Source organism: Leptonychotes weddellii, chromosome 7 (assembly GCF_054177405.1).
Source record: "Leptonychotes weddellii isolate Sample4059 chromosome 7, ASM5417740v2, whole genome shotgun sequence".
Lineage (NCBI taxonomy): Eukaryota > Metazoa > Chordata > Mammalia > Carnivora > Phocidae > Leptonychotes > Leptonychotes weddellii.
In genome coordinates, this window is record NC_138375.1 from 93,901,629 (window position 1) to 93,920,501 (window position 18,873).

The window sequence follows — 18,873 nt, forward strand, 5'->3', positions numbered from 1 at the left end:
TTTTTGCTTAAATGGCTTTAAAGAGATTTTGAAGAAGAAGGAAAAAGTCTCATATATTTACCCATATATTTACAATTTAAGGTGTTCTTCATTTCTTTGTGTAGATCCAGATTTCTCCTTGGTTCTATTTTCCTTCTGCCTAAAGACATCCTTTAACGTTTCTTACAGTTCAGGTCTGTTGGTAATGGATTCTTTCACTTTTTCCAGGCTGAAATATTTATTTCAACTTAATATTTTAAAGATATTTTGCTGCGTATAGACTTCTACATTGACATTTTTTCCCTTTCAGTACTTTTATTTTTTGATTTTTTTTTTAAAGATTTTATTTGTTTATTTGACAGAGAGCGAGAGCAGGAACACAAGCGTAGGGGGTGGGAGAGGGAGAAGCAGGCTTCCTGCTGAGCAGGGAGCCGGATGCGGGGCTCGATCCCAGGACCCCGGGATCACGACCTGAGCCGAAGGCAGACGCTTAACGACTGAGCCACCCAGGCGCCCCTCTTTTTCTGTCTCTTGCTTAGACTTTTAAATTCTTACTTGTTCGTTTATCTGTTGAAGAGATTATAGCATAGTCTAGAGCAGTGGTTTTTCTCAGTTTGTTCTTCTGAGTAACTCCTAGACCAATCCCTAATAGTATTTGTATTTTTAAAGACAGAATAATCTGTACTTTTGCTTTTGACATTAGTTTATCATTTAACTGTTAGTTCATAAAACCCAAGAAGCATCCTATTCTCATTTTGGGAAGTGTTTTGATGGTGGAAGTGAACAGAGAGAGCTGAGGAGTGGAGGGACATGGGAGTAGGTGGCCTGAGGATTATTTTCCAACATGGGACTTGGACTTGCTACAGTCCTACAGTCATATGTTTTTTAGAGCTCAGCCTTTCACCTTCAAATGACTCTACATCTTATGACTTTTCTTTCTCACAGGGATTAGACACCAACTCTCCAAACAATTCTACACTGCCCCACATGGTTTTTAGCATGTAAACCTTTATCCCAGTCTAAGTGTGATCCCACCTATGTTAGAATGTTTCGTCTACAGAGCTGGACACCTGCTACTCTGGAACCTTAAAAATACTCTGAATACTCTGAAACATGAAATTAATGGCCAGTTGGGACAGGAAAATATGAGGCCTTCTGGTTCTGTCTACTTCCAACTTGTCTACATGACTGATTTTTTTTTTTTTTTTAAACATCAAGGACTTGGTGAGTTGTTTTGGTAAGTTGTAGACATTTTCTCTCCATTGTTGTTCAATCCAGGAAAAGGAGTATCATCCACCCTTTATTTAGATTAGATACATAAGAGCAATCCTTATTGTTTCCCTTTTTGTTATTCCTCGCATCTAATTCATTCTGAAATCCTGTGGGTTTCCTTACAGAACACACATGGAGTGTGTCAACTTCATCTCTGAAGTCAGCATCCTAGCCCAGGCCATCACCATGTCAAATCCTCAAGAGTTTTCAGTCTTGTCTCCTTGGCTCAACCTTGGCTCAACCCTTGCTTGTCTATGATGCATTCTTCACCTTGAGGCCAGAATTTTCTTTTAAAAATGCAAATCAGAGTGTGCCAGTCCCCTTCATAAAACTGTCTCTGGTTTCCCAGTACTCTGAATAAAATCCAACTCCTAACTACCATCTCCTAAACCTCTTGTTGATCTAGCTTCTGCAAGTTCCTCCAACTTCTCTATTGCCTTCCAACGCTGGGCCTGCAATTGTTACCTTCATTTCTTTTCTATGCTTGGAGAGTTTCTCCGTTTCACTTCTTGCATGATCTTAACTTAACTGTCACCTCCCCCAGAGGCATTCCCTGATTACCCTCCCAACCTGGTGTGAAAGTTACTACGGAATGGGTAGCTTAACATCTATTCAAACTCTCTTTCCCTATGCTGAGAACACAAAACTAAAATTCACATTTCCTAGGCCTTCTAACTTGGATCCTAGAAATGATATAGTTTCTGTGAACAAAATGGCAGGGCATCCATTTTGTGGCTCACAGGGTCTCCATCTGATGGCACCAAGCATCATTTTGCTGGCATGGTTGGTGGCTGGAGTGTTGTGATTCTGGAGAAAGCAGTTCTAGCTATCGCTGCAACATGAAGCAGCAAAAGGCAGCTTCCTGATTCAGGAACAACACTACTTTAATTGCATTGGGGGCTGGAATGGTTCTACAGTCAGCAGGGCAAAACACCTTCCTAATATAGCAGCTTCTTCTAACGGATTGTGCAGAGGTTGGGGATTGTTCTTGAGAGGTCAGTCTAGAGCCTGCTCCTCGAGCCCTTTTAACAATTTTATAAGCCACTGAGTTCCCTATATAGAATCCTTTTCTGCTTAAAGTAGCTAGGAAGGATTCTGTTGTTTGCAATAAAGTCTAGACCAATACAAGTACCTAGGATAGGTTACTCTGTAGCTCATCTTTGAATTTTTTTGTTCATCCCAATTCTAATTTAAATTATACTGTTCATGTAGTGTCTCTCTCCATTACAATATAAACTTTATGAGGATAGGACTTTGGTTCACTGCTCTGTCCCCAGCACCTAGGACAGTTCTTGACGCATGGGGGGTGTTCCATAAATGTTTGTTGCGTGAATGAATGAGCCCTAACTTTTGCAGAGGTTACTCCACACCATGCCCAGGCTATCTTAGCAGCAGGGGGTTTGTTCCGCAGTTACAGTCTTTCATTTGACTCACCGTTTGTTTCTGGTCCAGCTCCAATTTAGATCTTTTGACTCAGCAATGGAAACATGCACTCCTGATGATGATGACAGAGTGAATCCTTGAATTCTCTAAAAGCTCTGCATCAGGAAGCTTCTGCTAAATGGTGCCTCGCACTGCTATCGACGGAGCATGGCTCAGCCAGAGTTCACTATCAGTGTGTCAGGCAGTAGGGCAGAAAATGAACAAGAAGGGCTGGCCATTGCAGGCCCTTTTCGCTTGAAAGACTATTTCACAAACAGTGGCAAGTCTGGGCACTCTCCTTCTGAAAGACTGCCCAAGATCATCCTACCCATTCTGGCTGTGGATCCTCTCTTTCCCATAACCCGACATGCTTTTCCTCCTTTGAAAAATGTTCACAAGTCTGCAGCATGCCCGTGCTAATTTAAAACTCTATTTGTATTTGCCCTTCCTTTCTCTTTGTCTGTTTCCAAATGAAGCCAATGTCCAGAAATGCTTGTAGTCGCTTTGCTTTGTTTTTAACACACTGAGAAGTTAGGTTCTCAGCATAAAATGTTAAATAATAGAGTATTTGCCTAAAATAATCTATGCCTCATTCGATTTTTTATCCTAGTGCTAGGTACAGGGTCTGGTACATAATGGGTACTCAATAAATGCTTGAAGAATGATTGAATGCAGCATGTCCAATTTATCAAACAAACAAACAAGACAAAGTGTGATTGAATGAATGAATCATCTTAGTTTTGTGCTTTTTCAAAGCTGGCGAAATCTTAACGTATGCAGAGAAGACTTAGTATATGAGAAAAGAATCCCACATATGACTTCAATTCTATTCAAACGTGTTCCTGGTGTTAGGCAGGATTTCATTAACATGTTCTCCACATCATGCCTGCTGAATATCATTGCAAGGTTTAGTTGACAAGTGCCATTCACAAGCCACATCCCTGAACCTGAGAGGGTACCCTGCCACGTGGGGCTTTCTCTTCTCTGTCCTGACACACGTCCCATGGCAAATGTCAAATGTTCTTTTTTTTAGGAATCCTGTATTAAACGATGTGCTTCTTCAAGGTCAGGGCAGGCACCCACTCAACTTTGCATTCATGAGCAAGAATGCTGGTGACAGGTAACCTTCAGAGAGGGAGGCTGTTGTGGGCAGAAGGGTGAAGGTTGGGGATTGAATCCTGAAAAAGTCACATCTGCTGGCTAGCAGGAGCCGGAGCTCACGTCAGAGCAGGCGGCGACTAGCTGGCACCGGAGGGCTCGTGGTTACTGATTAAGCTGGGCAAGGCATTTTAAAAGCGAAGAGCACTCCCTGAGTTGAGATTAGGCAGACTCTCGCAGGCTTTCACAGCGGGGAGGGGAGTGGTAGTGGGAGGGGTGGGGGGGGGAGGAAAAGGGTGAGGTCAGGAAAAGGACAGGGAATGGGTATGCCCTTGGCTTGGCAGGAGGGAGAAGTCTCGCAGGGGTGGGCAGGCCCTGCGTTCTGTCTCTGAAGCTGCCAGAGACAGGTAATATCTATCTCTGGGGCAGAAATTCCTGTCCTTGAGATTGAGACACTTGGAGGGTTTACCAGTTGTCTTGAAGGGCACTGTGAAATTTTCAAACCCAGATGGTTTCTACAGCTCTTGACTCATAGGTATATTACACAGCTACCTTCAAGTCCCTTTTGAAGGCTATTTCCACTCTCAAAATGCCTGGCCATAGCTGCTGAAGTTGCTATTATTTTCACTTGCTTACTATAAAATAAGCTTAAGTTATATGGTTTGCAGATACTATATAACTATTTTTTTTTTAAAGATTTTATTTATTTATTTGAGAGAGAGAGACTGAGAGAGAGAGCACATGAGAGGGGGGAGGGTCAGAGGGAGAAGCAGACTCCCCGCTGAGCAGGGAGCCTGATGCGGGACTTGATCCAGGGACTCCAGGATCATGACCTGAGCCGAAGGCAGTCGCTTAACCAACTGAGCCACCCAGGCGCCCCGATACTATATAACTATTAAATCGTATCCTCACAAGCAGATGAGATGGGTGTATTTATCCTCATTTTGTACATCGAGTGCCTGAGGCTCAGAGAGGCTGAACAACTTGTCCCATATCACAGAGCTGCAAGGTGACAGAGGCGACTCCCCCAAATGAAAGCAATTTTGCCCCTGTCTAGGGGAATGAGTCCCTAAATAATGGTGCTTTGCCAACTGCAGAAGATTTTAATAGATATTTGGCCCTAAGCATGCTATTTTCTGTATTTGGGAACTAACTTTACATTATTGCTCTTGTGTCCCTCAAACAGTTTATTAACTACAGAGCAAACTAAGTTTTTTTCCAGATGCAAATGAATGAAGCAAAATATGGATTGAGCATAGGATGGGCAGCAAGCACAAGAGTGGGCAACTGGCTTGTGAAATATGAATGGAGGAGAGCCAAAAGCTGCTGTCTCCCTCTCTTCCCCTCTCCCATGCCAACCTACCCTGTGGTCTGAAGTTCCCCCAAACAGAACCACTCATTTAGAGGAATGTTCTCACAGTCTCTACAAAAAAATGTTGGTTTGTTCCCTGTGAGGACTAATGCATTGATGATGTGTATATATATATATATATATTTGATCATAGTATTCATGCTTTCCCTGTATATATTGGTTTCTCTCGTTGGATTATCTCAACCCTCTGCAAGGCAACCATTTCCTCTCAGCATGGATTAGTTTATCAGAATAGACAGCCGTGAGCAAACCCTCAGGGCATGGAGCACAGGCTAGTTAAGTTTTCATGCTAAGAAAGATGATGAGGAGAAGTTGTCAGAAAAGGTCAAGAGCTTTAGACCATTTCCCTTGAGGGTGGATCCTGAAAGAAGCTAAAGCAGCCAGCCACAGCATGAAGGTTTGGTACCCCAGGAAATAAAGCTGAAACCATGGCCAGTTGTGAAGCTAAAATGTGAGGATTTATATATAGAGGGTATCCCTCAGGCAGCTTGGAATATTTAGATTTTTTTTTTTTAAGGTAAGATTTATCAGTGTACCACTTGATAGTTATATTTTATCAGAGAAGTAAACCATATCTTTTAACTGTGTCACCTTGGCAGTCCTAGAAGGAGTTTAGAGGAGGTGTGGGGAGAGAGAATGAGAAATGAGAAGAGGTGATATGACAGTGATGAACACATTTCTCCCACGGAGAACAGGATAGGGCCATCTCCCGTCACCAGCTTTTCCTCCCATGATCTTTCCCTGGAAGATCAGAGATCCCGGGCAGGCTTGGAGAGGCACTTGGAGAGGCTTGGTCACAGCGTGAGCTGTGCGGGCTCACCTACCTCCCTGGGAGATGGGCCTGCGCATGGTCACCCAATGGGAAATCTGATCCATTTCATTCCTCCCAACCTGGAAAACTTCTGGCCCTTTCCTATATGTTTCCCCCGATCTTTTCTGCTGCTAACATTCAAACCAATCTTTACAACTCTTTGAGAGCCCATTGTTCCCTTAGGAGTAGGGCCAGTGAGGGCAGGGTAGCAAAGCCGTTAACCTCCAACCAGTCACAGGACCCTTCCACTGATGTTTCCTCCCTATGTGCTGGTAAAGGCAATGCTGGCCCCTGGCAGATTGGTCAATTCGGCCAAGTCTTGTTTTCATATTCTCTGCTCCTCCTGCTCCATTTCAAGCCAGCCAAGCATCTACTGCCCTCATCCCCTTCCTCCCATCCCGTCACTCCCACCTTTATTATTTCATGTTTTCTGGTCCTAGACAACCCCTTCTCCTTTCCTTTTTAGCTTATTTCTCCAAAGTTACCCGACCGGGGTCTCGTTCTCTTTGTGGGTGATACTGGGTTGTCCAGATATGTGCATATTTATCAACATATTAGCCAATGTAGAATGTCACTTCTTCCTGATCAGGACACCCTAAAACACTGTGGTATTATTGGTCTTTATGTGTATAAGAAAGTCTTCCAAGGAGTAACTCTAAGGGGAAACTCAAGAACTAACACCAACGAAAAGGGGAGACATCTCAATCCCTGGTCCCCTCCTCAGGGGAATCAGCTGCTCCTTCTGTGTCTGTGTGGGATGCGCCTGGGGGTAGAGGTCTGGAAGTCTAGCTTGTGCTTGATTTAGGACTCTAAAACAGTCTTGGCAACTGGCTGTCAACCTCCCTAGAGTCTTGAGCGTCTCCCTCGACAAAATCAGGACAAAAATGTCCTAAGAGAAGGGTGCAAAGTTTTTGCCAAGTTGCAACACAGAGCACATGGGGGAAGGCTTACTGAAAGATTTGGATGAAATTCCTCGAGAAGTGGGTCAGAAGGTTGAGATGGGGTCCTTGGTTGAATCCCGTGCTGAAGAGTGAACTTCTTGCGACGCATTAGAAAAAAAAGCCCTAAGTGAAGTATTCATGGCCATTAGATGCTTTCCACCTTAACAAAATACCCACGTCTGGCAAGTTTGGGAGGTGATTGCTGCCAGCCATTGTCCGTTTCTGTGATGCTGTCTTAAGGCATCTTATTGTGCTGTGCAGGTTTTCAGGCTGGGAGAGCATGGGGGCGAGACAGAGTTACAACTGTGTGGAGCACGCCTGTTTCCAGATGTTGGCCTGAATAAATCCTGACCACTAGCCTTGTTTCAGAAGCCACCTAGAATTGGATTTGGTAATATTTACAGGCAGGACAGAGTGTCCCAGGAGAAATTCAATGACACTAAATTGCTCATGAGGGCATCTTGACTTTTCTGTTTTCTCAGAGCCTGGGGGTATGAGTGCCTCCCATCTGGCCGCTACTTTGGTTTATTTGGAAATGTACCTTTTTGAAGACCTGAGATTTCATCTCTGCAGAGTCTTCACTTGGACCCCATAGCCCATTCCCTAAAGCCCAGAGTAAAATCAGGCCTCAATCTCAGCAACTAGGCTCGAAATCTTGACCAGGGCAGGTTTTGGATTGAGACATAAACCGTCAAGTGTGAAAAAAACCTGAAGTGTTTTGCTTGGTAAAAGATGAGCATAATTCACTTCTTCTTCTTTTTTTTTTTTTCAGGCTTCTATTGAGATCTCCTGTCTGTATGCCAAGACAAGACAGAGCGAGAAAACATTGATAAATTGACGAAACCATCATGTGTCCTCTCATCCGCTTGACTGTGTTACTCCGGGGGACCCTGCTGTGGGTTCTGTCTCTGTACATCATGCGCCACAAGCAGCAGAGGCAGGGCCAGCTGGGGAGGCTTCTACTGTCCAACTGCTTGTGGTCATGTTTTCTCAAGCAGCTGTTTGGGGGAAACTATTAATGCTAAGTTCCTTGCATGGAGATGGAAATGGAGAGGAATCAGCCCCATCCATCATCCCTGGGGTAGACTTCCCGTGCCAGGGAGGCAATCCCATACTGGGAAAATCTGCTTCCCTTTGTTCTCAACATTGATGATTCTGACAGTTCCTATTTTTATTTCCTTTACCATTTTTAGGGGGGGTGCTCTTTTGGACCTACCGGTTTCCTTAGGGAGGGAATCTCTTTAGGATATTTACACATCTTTATTATCTGGTCTTTTTAATCAGGAGGAGGTGACTTGCTGAAGGCAGTCTTGCTGTGAGAACAGGAGGAACAGCTGTTGAAAGAAGAAGAGAGAGATTGAAACTGGAAGTTTTGGTGATAAAATTGGATTGAGAGAGAGGCCACTGATGGATTAAGGTATGAGTGAATATTCAAAACCAGAATGTCTGGATCTGCAAATTAAGATTGTGCCTGTGAGTCTTTTTTTAGGGACGTACCACCCCAGTGCTGGTTACAACATGGGCCCTTGATAGTGGCTGATTCACTGGTAACATATGCGTTCTGCACCGAGCCAAGCCCCAAATTTCTGCTCCTGTTTTTTGTTCCTTTTCATTTTATTCATGTTCATGCTCAAAAAAGCTTAGAAGAATGGGAGATGAGACATCATCACTTTTGGAAGTCATTTTTCTAGTGGAGTCAAGGGTGTTAACCCCCATCTCTCTACTTCCAGAGCTTAATTGTGTAATAATTAATGAAGACCTCTTGTTGTGGGCAGGGAAGAAGCTATGCAGGTTAGAGGAGTAGACATTCTAGTCTCTTTCATGGAGGGTGAATGGCACAGACATGCAGAGGGAGGTCTTTCTCCCACGGAGACCAATATTTACCAGCCTGATGAGAGCCAGGCACACTGGTCTGGGATGGATGGAAGGATAGTAGAGAGGCTTTAGCCAAAAAGTCACAGACTTACCTGCTTCCTTGGCAACACTTGGTCCCTCAGCTTCCCTTCTGCCTGTAGAGCAAAACAAGCTTACAATAAAAGCTTTGGCAGAAATAAGTGTTCAGCTAGGGGGGTCTATCTTAATGTACACGGTCTTGGTCTTTCTTTCTTTCTTTCTTTCTTGCTTTCAATTGCAAAGGTATTTCAACACTGGCATTAATGAATATTTTGAAAGACTAGAAATATTATTGATAGTGCCTTCTTTTAGTGTTCTTTTTAGTGCTGTTGTATGTTTTCCAAAGTCTTTGTAACTGATATGTATGCTTTAAAAAGATTGCAAAAATGAATCTCTTATAAACGCTCAGGCTACTGCATCCATTTCCATTTTGAGGTATTTTCTCTTTCAGTGTTTGTTAATTTTGTATCATTTTGGCATGCTTTCAAAAGTAATATATTGAGATGAATTTGTATAACATAACCTCAGGTGTTTTAAAGTGAACAGTAAGTAGCGTTTGGTACACTTACAGTGTTGGACATCTATCTAATTCCAAAACATTTCCATCTTAATTTAAATGAGATGGTAATCTGTATTAATGGGTAAAACTTCTTACCCATTCAACAGTTTTTCTACATTTCTCTGCATGTTGCCTTTCCCACAGCCCCTGGCAACAACTTGCCCGCATTTTGTCTCTATGGATCTATCTATTCTGAATATTTTATATAAATGGAATTATGTTATGTGACCTTCTTTCACATAGCGTGCTGTTTTTAGAGGTCCATTCATGCTGTAGTGCGTGTCAATACTTTTTCCTCTTTATGGCTGAATAATATTCCATTGTATGGATATACCAAACTACTTAATCTTTTCATCTGTTGATGAACATTTGGGCTATTTCGACATTTTGGCTCTTGGGAATATGTATGTGCATGTTCTTATCTGTCTGTTTTTAATTCTTTTGGGTGTATATCTAGTTTATACTGGTGTTAACATAATTGCTGGATTATATGGTGAGTTTATGTTTTGCTTTTTGAGGAGCTGCCAAAGGTTCTGTACAGTGGCTAAAACATTGTGCCTTCCAGCCAACAGCATGCAAGGGGTTCAGTTTCTCCATATCCTCTCCAGCCCGGCACTTTTCTTTTCTCTTTGACATACTTTTAACCACTGTGAGCATGTCATTTTATGCAATTGGCTATTAAGTTTTAAAATTTATATTAACCTCTAGCACTTGTGTGTACTGGTGCATTTGACATTATCTGGGTCGCCAGTTCAGAAAAACTTTGTTTCATTATCTCACTTTTGTTCTCGGGTCATCTAATTCATCCCCATGACTTCACCTCTGATAATATTTGAGCACAGTGTTTATTGTTGGAGCAGATTTTCTTGCATCTTAGAGCAAACTCTGTCTTAGACATGTTGGCCCCTGGCCTATTTTTTGGTTACATGAGTTTTTGAAGCCTAATATTCAAAGCAGAGCTCTTTCCTGAAAGCTGAGTAGGGGTGCTTGCATTTGGCTTCTGTGAAAGTTCTGTGGAACATAGGAATAATGTGACACAGGAGATTGAACAAGATGGGAGATGCCTTGCATTGTGTGCTTTTCTTCAGCCTCACCCACATTCCCGCACTTCAGCCTCACCCCTGGCACGAGGATGAGGAGTAGTGAGCCTGTCCAGCTAGGCCAACAGGGTTTGGGGAACAGAAAGAAGGGCAAGAATGGCCTTGTACCTATAGGAACGGACAGGACAAGAGGCAAGAATGATTTCCTTAAGCCAGATTTGCCTGCTCTAACTCAGCTGGTGAATTCAACAATCAGGGAAAAATGACAGAAGGTGAAGTGCAGGGTTTCTCAACCTTGGTACTGTTGACATTTTGTGCTGGCTAGTTCTGTGTTGTGGGAAGCAGTCTTGTGCAGTGTAGGATGTTCAGCAGCCTCCTGGCCTCTACCCACCAGATGCCAGCAGGGCTCTCCACCACCCCCTGCCCTGTCCAGACATTGCCAACAGTCTCTGCGGGGCACAAAGACTCCCCGTTGAGAACCACTGGGGAAAGTGGATATTAATTTTTTCACTTATCAGTTGGCATTATTATTTAAAAGTTAGTATTTATTGAGGCCTAACACTGGGCCAGGTGCTGTACTCAGCATTTCCTTCATTTATTCCTCAGCAAATATGTGGATGTTTACTCTGCTGGGAACTGAATCCATTATGTGGACTAAGGTCTGGCGAAGTCCCACCCCCATGGAGCTTCCGTTCCAGTGCAGAGACGAACATCACACAAACCTGGGATTGTAACCGTGACAAGTGATATGGAAGGGGAGGCCTTGCGGGACTGTGATAAGAGCAGTTTTCCAGGGGTCCCTGTACACCAGGCTTTGTGCTGAGACCGTCCCATGTATGAATTCATGTGGCTCTTACAACAGTGTAGGTTAGAGTCACTGGTACTCACACCCATCTCGCAGGAGGAAACTGAGCCTTAGGTGGGCAAAGTTGGACAGACGGTAGGGGTGGAGTTCGGGTGTTGAGGCTGCTGTGTTGTCTTCAGAGCGTGAGCTTCTAACCACCATTGAAGATAAGATGAGGTGAAAGCTGTGGAATGGATAGCCTAGATGAAGAGGGAAAGGCAGAGTGCTTCAAGGCAGAGGCTCAGCCAAGGACAGAGAGCAGAGGACAGCAGAAAAGGCCCCGGGGGGCCGGAGTGGGGAGAAGGTGGTGGTGGTGTCAGTGGTGGGGGACAAGAGATTCATCGTCACCCAGAAAGCCATGGCGCGGGGTTGGGTGGCTGAAGGGGCTCTCTTAGGGGGAGGGGACACTCAGGTGTGCCCTCACTGCCGTGTTTAATATTTACAGCCACCCAATGAGGAAAGAGTGAAAGCCTTTCACTGACAAAATGGAACTCAGGGAGCCAAATGCTTGGTGAAGGTCATAAAATGAAAATGTGGCAGAGCTGGCCTTATACTCAGCTTGTCCCATTTGAAACCCATTCTCTTCACCAGCACACTGTGCAGCACTGTGCGGTCCTGGGGCCGTGGGGCACAGCCGGGTCACTGTGCACGCCTCCCTCATGATAGCCAGTGAGATGGCTCTGAGGTCTGGAAATGCTGTCCCTGTGCCTTTTGATCACCGCGTGTTAATGCAGACTCAGTTCCCTGCGTCTCCACAGTCGTTTCCTAACTTTGGAATTTTCTAGTTGCGGTTGATTGTCTTTCACGACAATTCACGCTTTCGCCCCTGCCACCCCTCGGTCCTGCCATTCTGCCCTGGGACACTGTACATGTGGCCTGTGATAAGAATCGCTCCATTCAGAGTAGCTGGCAGGTAGATGTCCTACTTGCTCAAACATGCGTGAAGGTCTCCACTCCCCGCGGCTCACGGCCGTGGCGCCTGGAACTCTTTGGCTGGCCTTCTTCTGTTCTTTTGGAGATAGTATGGTAAACTTCAAGCTAGTGTTCATTTAAATATTAATACGCAGTTGCCCAATCTCTCCTGTGGTATTACCCCATTCTGTGGGGGGTTAGGCTGAGCGAGCCTCCCTGCTCCCTTGCATCACACATATTGGCAGCGCCGACCCTTGCAGCTGAGCCGGATCCTTGCCTTTTCACTAACCCAAATGCGCTGCCATGCGAACCCCAACGAAATGAGCCCCTTCATTTTGCACACGGATAATTAAACTTCAAACACTGTTTATCTCAGTCCCCAAATCCTCAGAATGCAGAAGCAAATTAATTTTAAATCTATATCTGCTTTAAATAGTAATTGTTTAATCAACAGGCTTGATGTTTAATTATATTCTTTGTTCGTACTCCCCGCAGGCTTGAATAGACCACATAATTCCTGGGTTGCTTTCATTTCTGTAATTAGATCATGTGACAGATCCGTACTATATTACGGGTACTGTAGTCGCTTCTCTCCCACCACCCTGTAAATGCTAAAATGGTTTCTCATGAATACTTAGATTAGAACAGCTCAGCTTAACACGGAGCTGTGAGCGTTTTGCTTAAATCCTCTACTCTTCTTTCACCTAATAGTTGGCTCGGGAGCAAGCGATTTTTACTGGTGCCTGAGATATTGTGCTGACTGTTTTCTGAGTTGAGCTCCTGTTTTCCTGAAAGAAAACCTTTCCTGACCACAGAGAAACACACTGTATGGACACCTTGAAGTCGATTTTGTCCTTAGAGAAATGATATTTTAAGGTTCAAATGGAATAAAAAATAGTCCACTGGGCTTTTCTTTTCTGACCATCTGGGGCTTCATGGAGAAAGAGGAAGTAATTTTCCACATAAGAAAGAGTCGTTTTGTCTCCAAGAATTTATTTTGCTTGTCTGGATTCATCCCCTAAAAATGAGAGCTGGACCTTAGATAATTAGGTCAACGTTGAAATCTATTCTTTAATTGGAATTTGTTTGTCCCACACAATATGCCTGATTTTCTATGGGTCTGTGCTAGAAATATGATTGTTCAGCCAATCTGGCTCTTTTTGCTTCCTTTATCATTCATATCCTCCATCTCGTTATCATTTGGCTTTTATTTCTCAGAGTTCTTGCAGTTCCTAATTTTTTCTCATTTTTGTTAATGAGGTACACAGAATTTGGTAAGGCGTAGCGAGTGTGGCCTAATCGATGCCGTGTAAGTTGGGGGAAGCGCTTGCAAGTTGGAGAGAACATCATTTTTTGGTTGATTTAAAAAAACTATAGGGTGTCTATAGCTAAAGCTCAAAATAACTAAGCTCTTTTCCTCCATCCTATTTCAGAATTACATCCAAGTTTGTACTGTCACGTCCCTCAGTCTTCTTCAGCTTTATTCATTTCTTATTTTCTTTCCTACCCATGGAATAGCTGTGTTTTTGATTACTTTCTCTTACCTATACATGTACATTTTTCAGGCAGTATCTCATTTTGTTATTTTGATCCAGCTATGCATTTTTATGAGTTTCACCACCATAACCCACCCATATTTCTGTAACTGCCAGTATTTTTTTTTTTTTTTCTGGATCGTTTCACCATCCTTTTGGGTATTTGCAACATTTCCCAATTATATCTGTGGAATTGATTTCTGCATTTGTTATTCACCTTTCCAGATCATCCATGCAAATGCTAAATTAAATGTGACATGCTCATAGATACCACTACATTCACAGATTAGTAATTATCCTGTATTAATGGATCTGGGATAGTTTTTGGTTGGAGAATTCTGACCCTGATTTCTCTCCTACTCTCACTTGGGAGATCAATCCTTATGTAGATTTTATTTGTATATTTTCCAAGATGTAGAAATCCACGTAATCATGTGGGATAATCTGAGATATATTTCGATTCAGATGTAATGTCAGTTAAGTTCTAGTTGGGAAATAGAAACACTTTTGGTCTTCCTGATAGAGAGAATATAGTACAGGGAACTGGTCTTGTCACTCAAAACAGAGAAGCCAAAGAGGAGGGGGTATAGCAGCCCAGAGGCTGGCCGTGGCAGGAAGCTGCTCTCACCCCGAGCTGGGTAGACTGCAGAGGGAAGAGGTGTTACCAGAGCCCAGAGTTCGAACTGCTGGGTGGAGCTGGGAGCACAGAGAGCAGGATGGCCTGTTGGAGCTGGTGGCTCCAAGGAGAAATAGCATCGCCTAAGATGCCACCCTGGGTGGGGAGAGAAAAGGATAAACCTCTCAGCTTCCTTCTTCCTTTTAGCCTCCCATTGGCTGGTCCTATCTGGAAGCCAATCCCCAAATACACAGGTTAGAGCAAGGGGAAGTGCAGAAATGGATCTGAGAGCAGAGTCAAACGACCAGTGCAGATGTGGTCAGATGTGCTGTGAAAGCTGGTATGTGTATTACAGTGAGCTTGCCACTTCATCACTCATCGTCACCTGCCTCTCTCATCCATTCTGGACACGCCATCAGCCCGGTCCTCCTAAAATACCATTTCTGCCCTTGCACGAGGATTCTTACTTCCTGCCACACCAAGCCTGAATTTGTCAGGACTTTCCAAGTCTGCTGGTTCTGCTAACTCAGACCCAGATTTAGCCCACCTTCATCCTGGCCCAGTTCTTTGCTGGAGGGAAGGAAGGTGAAAAGGTAAAGCAATATTGGTTCATCACCTATTAGGTGACAGACACTAACCTGGGAAGTTGGTATACCTTCTCTTATTACATAATTCTCAGGGATGTCTCTCCATTTCAGGTGGTGTAGTGAGGCTCAGCAAGGGAAGGTAATTGCTCCAAGGTGACGTAGTCTGCCTGGAATTGGAGCTGGGTCCATCTGACAGCAAGTTTTGTTTCCACTAGGCCACATCATCTTCCTGGTTTGATTAATGCTCAGAGAAAATAAGTGATTTACTGAAGTTCCTATGGTTGCTAAGTGCTACCTGGCAACTCAATACATCTGTTTTGCATTTAGAAGATTTCCCTCGTAGTCATGTTTTAGCAAGATCTTACCACTCATCCTTAGTTCAAGTCCTACTTTCTCCATGTTATTTCCCCCTGTCTTCTGGGAAGCAAGCTCTCCTTTCTTTGAACTTTTACCACATTTATACCACTTAAATAATATAATGTCTTGAGTCTCTAAGGGCTTCATATAAGGGACATAAATTCTGGAGTCAAGATATAAATAGTAGCTACAATAATTTCTTATTTATTTCCTCTATCTATAGAATCCCATTCTAGTGACATAGTTAACAATGATCACTACCAAACTGTGTTCAGAAATTTAGACAGAGACTTTAGACAATTTAGACAGAGAATTTCATATTTCTTAGTGGGGATTTTTAAGCTTACATGTGCATAAGAATCACATGGGGATAGTGTTAAAATGCAGATTTTGACTCAGTAGGCCGGGTGGGAGGCCTGGGGTTCTGATGATATTGCTAGTCCAAGAACCACACTTTGGGTATTGAGTCTAGAACACAGATTTACACATCAGAGTCAGGGACAACCTATTGAGGACCTTCATCGCAATGGACATGATGAACTGACAGCTACATATGCTCATATCTAGGGAAATGGGACAAATGGCTGGTCCAATTTAAGGGTCATAATGTTGGAAGATGAGAAGCCAAGAATAAATATATATTAGCGAGCATAAATTCAGTGGGGACAGGGCTGGCACAATGTGTCGTATGGGTAAAGATTTGCTTTCCTTGAAAGCATTATGGTCTATTGAGGTTTTAACATTTTATTTGAGGGAGGGTGGCTGCAAGAAATGTAAGGAATGATGGCCTTTGATGTGTTCCTGAAAGGGACGAGGAGAAGGCTCTCCTCAGGCTCAGCTCTGATTTTGTGATCTCCAAAGAGGAGCGGGAAGGTGTTCTTCTGGATCTTGGTTTGGGGATGTAGTGGGAGAGGACTTTGATTTGCTATGATGGCCTGAGTTTTTGATCTCTTTTGCCAAGTTCTAGCTAGATGGTAGAGCAGACGAAATCACTCCTAAGAGAGGAAAGAGGGTAACTGGTGATGTATATTACATACGGTATACACATATACCCCTGCCATGTGCTTTTCTGGTGCAGGAAACTGATGGATGGGATTTAGAAGAGGCTCCCCACTCAGCTGCCTCTCCTGACTATGTGTTTGAGCCTTGAGTCAGTTGGAAATTTCACTGGGGGCAGATGTGCTTGTCCTCCAAGGTCATGGGGTGAAACTGCCCTGAGCACATTGTTGATTGGTTCTTGGGAATTCCTGGAGAAGAACGGGAAGATGGACTCTTCTTCATTCTCTACCACCTCTTTCTTGGGTCTTAGGAAAGAGTGCTGAGGTGCCTCCTTGGTGGCTAGAATCAAACTGAATATTTTAATAGGGATCGAAGAAGTTTACCTGAGGCCAATATCAATCTTACTTCCATTTTCAAAAATCCATACCGTATTTCCTATAATTCAATCTTCTCATCTCTCTCCCAAATCCCTGTTACTGATAAAAAAAAAAAATCATTGCTGTCTTTGTCAAACATTTAACTATCTATGATCCATACCATCTGCTATAGACTTTTCAGTTTTATTTTAGGATTTTAATGAAGTTTTTATTTGTTCATTTCATATCTCTTATACTAACCATTACTTCTAGGACTTAGCTCAGATTTCCTCAAACCATCTGGAAGAGGATTGGATCAATCTCATGTACATTGCTGATTTTGGAAGTGGATCAGGAAATTTTTTTTGAAGATTTATACAATTTTCCCTCATTGATCATGCTCCAGAATGTCTTTGCCCATTGCTGTAATTTTATTTGCAATGTGGTCTTCCTTAGCTACCAAATACTAGCAATTTTTATTGGCCCTGATATTTTTGAGTGGTCATGTTTGAAAAACACTGGGGTGAATGAGTGGGGCAGAAAGAGATACTCATGTAGAAATAAATATTAATTATAAAATATTACCGCTCTCTTCTCCTGTTTCCTATTAACTTTTAGGAATTTCTGATTTGAATTTAGCAAAGTACAAAGTGCTTATTTACTCTCTTTTAGAAAAGGCAGTAAGCTCCACTAGTGTCAAGATAATGTATTTTCATCTATGTATTTAGCACTTGGCACATTAAGTGCTCACTAAATACTGATAAATGAATCAATAAATGACTTTATCTGATTAGCCTATATTGTCCAGTGATAGAAGCTTTGAATTCTGCAAAGGACTGACTAGGGGGTGTAGGCTAATCTTTTCCTTCATTGAATAATGGTCATTTTCCCTAAAGTTAATATTTTTGAAAAATATATAGAAACACAGACCTGATATATAATTTCTGTTTCAAGTGAAATATCTCACCTCGGAAGGTGGTTGGAACTGAAGAGGGAGACACATGGGATGGCAGAAATGATGCAGGCTTTGCAGGTAGACAGAAGTGGGTTTGAGTGCTGGCCTTACACTTTCCAGTGATGGGACCCTGAGCATGTTACTAGTGCTCTGAGTTTATAAAGTGCAGATATTAATAAAGTACAAATGAGGTAACATATAGGGTTTGAATAAGGCCTTCAAGGCCTTGCCTGATTTGGCCTTCATGTGCCCTACCATTCTTCCCCTGCTCTCTGAATTTCATCTAAAGTGCCTTCTTAAACTTTTTCAAAAACTCTAAGTTCCTACCCACTCACCTCAAGGCCTTTGCACATGTGGTTCCCTTAGCTGTCCCTACTTTCTTTCTAATTAGTTCTTATTCATGCTTCAAAGGTCAGCCAGAGCATCATTTTCTTAAGGAAGCCCTCCCTGAGATCCCCTGGAAGGTGCCCCCCTGAACTTTGTCTTATACCATGATTGTTGTTACATAATAATTGTGTAATTAGTTGTTCAATACCCCCTACCCTTTCTACCTGTGAGAACGTAAGTCCCGTGAGGGCAAACACCATGACTATCTTATTCATCTTTGTTTCTGCAGTGTTTAGCAGAGTGCCTGGAACAAAGTAGCTTAATAAATATTGTTGGATGAATGGATAAGTGAATGACAAGTAGTTAATAAAAGCAGAACACTAACTAGGTGCACAGTAATTTTCATTTCCATCTCAGCCTCCCAAATGCCTTCTTTTCGGAGACTTTGTGTGGGATGTTGGGAATCATGACCTCCTTCAGCTGTCTGAAAATTTGTCCCTTGGCCATTCCTCTAAGTCCGTGATTCTCAAGCCTCACCTTGCACCAGGATTATCTGGGAAGCTTTTTAAAACTGCAGGTAACTAATCATATACTATATGCTGGCTAGCTAAACATAATAAAAATAAATAAAAATAAAATGAATAAAAAATTAAAAAAAAAAACCTGCAGGTAAAATTTCAGTCATTGTAGGGGAGGTCCTGCACATCAGCGTTTTAGAATGCTTTCTAAGTGATCGCCATGTGTAGCCAGGGGTGAAAAGCACTGTGTTAGGTAAGGAATTATTTTGTAAAATCTTGTTAAAATTCAAGAATGGTTTTGTCTGTATCAGTCACTGTCTGTCTGTTGCAGTGGGTCACACACCTTAGCATCTATCAGCACTTGTGTACTGACTGAGCAGGCTGGCTTTCAGGGAACAGGTGTGGGGGAGAGAGCGATCATCAGACTGGTAAGTCATCAGGTATCAGTAAAGGTCCTGAATGTGTACCAGTCCACGATGG

At 42.9% G+C, this 18,873-nt stretch overlaps 2 long non-coding RNA genes across 3 annotated transcripts in view; one reads left to right on the forward strand and one right to left on the reverse strand.

Annotated features, from left to right (window-relative positions):
* Nucleotides 1-2,873, reverse strand: part of LOC145722692 (uncharacterized) — a 38,374-nt gene extending 35,501 nt beyond the window's left edge. Inside the window, exon 1 of the long non-coding RNA XR_014147150.1 lies at nt 2,686-2,873. This is a non-coding gene — a long non-coding RNA (uncharacterized LOC145722692). The remainder of the gene's footprint in view (nt 1-2,685) is intronic.
* LOC115944019 (uncharacterized) overlaps nt 1-18,873 on the forward strand; it is a 238,613-nt gene that overhangs the window by 207,876 nt on the left and 11,864 nt on the right. The window contains exons 3-6 of one of the 2 annotated variants that reach the window (XR_014147152.1): nt 1,040-1,216; nt 3,707-3,793; nt 7,668-7,790; nt 8,180-8,312. This is a non-coding gene — a long non-coding RNA (uncharacterized LOC115944019). The remainder of the gene's footprint in view (nt 1-1,039; nt 1,217-3,706; nt 3,794-7,667; nt 7,791-8,179; nt 8,313-18,873) is intronic. The other variant, XR_014147151.1, reaches the window with a different exon arrangement.